Source organism: Trichechus manatus, unplaced genomic scaffold, assembly GCF_000243295.1.
Source record: "Trichechus manatus latirostris isolate Lorelei unplaced genomic scaffold, TriManLat1.0 scaffold00467, whole genome shotgun sequence".
In the NCBI taxonomy this organism is placed as follows: Eukaryota; Metazoa; Chordata; class Mammalia; order Sirenia; family Trichechidae; genus Trichechus; species Trichechus manatus.
In genome coordinates, this window is record NW_004444403.1 from 133,984 (window position 1) to 136,703 (window position 2,720).

The 2,720-nt window shown below is 41.3% G+C and overlaps 1 long non-coding RNA gene across 1 annotated transcript in view; it reads right to left on the bottom strand.

Annotated features, from left to right (window-relative positions):
- Window positions 1-1,442: 1,442 nt before the first annotated feature.
- Window positions 1,443-2,720, bottom strand: part of LOC111819389 (uncharacterized) — a 13,064-nt gene continuing 11,786 nt past the window's right edge. Inside the window, exons 3-5 of the long non-coding RNA XR_002823044.1 lie at window positions 2,479-2,568; window positions 1,878-2,009; window positions 1,443-1,567 (exon numbers count right to left, since the gene is read on the bottom strand). This is a non-coding gene — a long non-coding RNA (uncharacterized LOC111819389). The remainder of the gene's footprint in view (window positions 1,568-1,877; window positions 2,010-2,478; window positions 2,569-2,720) is intronic.

A 2,720-nucleotide genomic window follows, 5' to 3' on the forward strand; every position in this document is an offset into this window, starting at 1 on the left:
AAAGCACTTACTGATGAAGATCAAAGACCACAGCCTTCAGTATAGATTACACCTCAACATAAAGAAAACAAAAATCCTCACAACTGGACCAATAAACAACATCATGATAAAGGGAGAAAAGACTGAAGTTGTCAAGGATTTCATTTTACTTGGATCCACGCTCAACACCCATGGAAGCAGCAGTCAAGAAATTAAAAGACACACTGCATCGGGCATATCTACTGCAAAAGACCTCTTTAAAGTGTTGAAGAGCAAAGATGTCACCTTGAAGACTAAGGTGCCCCTGACGCAAGCCACAGTATTTTCAATCGTATCATATACATGTGAAAACTGGACAATGAATAAGGAAGACTGATGAAGAATTGATGCCTTTGAATTGTGGTGTTGGTGAAGAATACTGAAAATACCATGGACTAACAAAAAAATGAACAAATCTGTCTTGGAAGAAGTACAACCAGAGTGCTCCTTAGAAGCAAGGATTGCGAGACTACATCTTACATACTTTGGACATGTTGTAAGGAGGGATCAGTCCCTGGAGAAGGACATCATGCTTGGTAAAGTACAGGGTCAGCAAAAAAGATGAAGACCCTCAATGAGATGGGTTGACACAGTGGCTGCAGCAATGGGCACAAGCATAACAACGATTGTGAGCATGGCACAGGACCTAGCAGTGTTTTGTTCTGTAGTACACAGGGTCGCTTTGAGTCAGAACCAACTTGATGTAACCTAACAACATCAACAAAAAGGTAAAAATGGGTAAGTTAATTCTATTTCTTGTAATAAATAATTTGTCAATGAAATACATTTACTTATTATGGATGTTTCAGGGGAGAGTTACAAATTATATAGTTGTCACAAAAATGGGAAAATTTAGAGACAATCAACAACTAGAACCATCTGGATACCTTCACCTGCCCCAGTCACACTTTCAGAAAGCAAAGGATGTCCAAGTGACAGTGATACAGAAGGGAGAGGAGTCCTGGACACTCCCAGTCAACTCCTAGAATTCCATTTGGATGTTGAACACGGATATCTGGGCATGTGGCCTCAGCTGGCAGCAGCATCCTGCATCCCTTTTTCCAGGAGCAGGTGGAGAGCAGCAGCTGCTCAGCAGACAGCCCATATGGCGATAACAGGATCTTCTTTATGGTGGCATCTGGTGCTGAAGACTGTCCCTCCTGTGATCCAGCTCTTCGTGCATCACTCTAGAAGCCATAGCAAGCCTTACTCCACCACATATTACGATTCCACTTTGTCTTAGTAATCTAGAGCTGCTATAACAGAAAAACCACAAGTGGATGGCTTTAACAAAGAGAAATTTATTCTCTCACAGTCCAGTAGGCTAGAAGTCCGAATTCAGGGCGCCGGCTCGAGTGGAAGGCTTCCTCTCTCTGTGGGCTCTGGAGGAAGGTCCTTGTGATGCATCAGTCTTCCCCTGGTCTGGGAGCATCTCAGCTTAGGAACCTCAGGCCCAAAGGACCTGCTCTCCTCCCAGCACTGCTTTCTTGGTGGTATGAGGTCCCCATGTCTCTCTGCATTTATTGAAGTATTGCTCACGTACAATAAACTGCCCATATTGGAACAATAGAATTTGATAAATTTGAAAATAATATATACTCATATATATTGGGATGGACATTTTGATTGAGAAAGTCTACATTAGTAGTTTTCTATTTAGGGGTACATAAACCTAGGGAAACACACAAACACCTGTACACTGAGAATCACACCATGTAGATTCACATGGAGATACACTTCATCCCCATGCACACAAACTACAACATCTATAGGGAACACAGCTGCTTTTAGAAACATGCCCATGGTCCTATACCTGGAAAATCACTTTCTTCAACCCCACCCCCAATCCTTATTCTTACCAGAAAGCTTAAGAAATCAGGGTGACTCTTCAGATAAAAGTCCGCAAAAAAGCTCCAACTCTTATCTATGTATTTCCTCAGAAATTGACTGATTCCAGAATACATCCCATTTTTGTTTGTACTTGAGGCCATCTGAAATTAAAGAAGACAATATGAGAATCAGATCATGTTGTGTAGTGTTTAAACAGAACTCTTACTCTCTGGGTGATTTTAGAAAAGCAGATTAGAAAACGTGGGTGAGTTTAAGGCCACTAAGGCAAGCACAGAGCACACCTGTGGAAAAGACATGACATTTTCCTTAAGGTCTTATCTCTCATATCCACTTTGTTTGGCAATTGCAAAATTCCTAATCCAAGAAAAAGTCACTGCTGAGGAAAGGCCCCCTACCATACAGTGAATGACCTCATGCTGCCACTTGTGAATGACCTCTTCAATTAGCTAACAGTTGATAAGAGAGTCTCACTCCACACATACTTCACCAAGGAAATTGTGTATATCATCTGTAATTTACATGGTTAGAATTTCATACCTGAATTCCACTGAAAAAGGAAGACCCCAGGAAAGCAACAATTGTACCTCAGAAAGAGAAAGGCAACCTTACCTGGTCATCAGATGAGACCTCTTCATCTGTCTTGTCCAGATGAATTATCTCCAGTGAGTCATTATGAGGAGGTAAGAGGACACAGATTATCTGACAATATACTACTGTTATCACTCATGAATTATTCAGGGATATTTGCTTTACTTGAACAAGGTTATAGTGTATCGAAGTGACTGGTTAACAAGCATAGACTGAGTTGTTGCTGGGTCATCCTATTTGATGGAACAAGGACGGGAAATGAG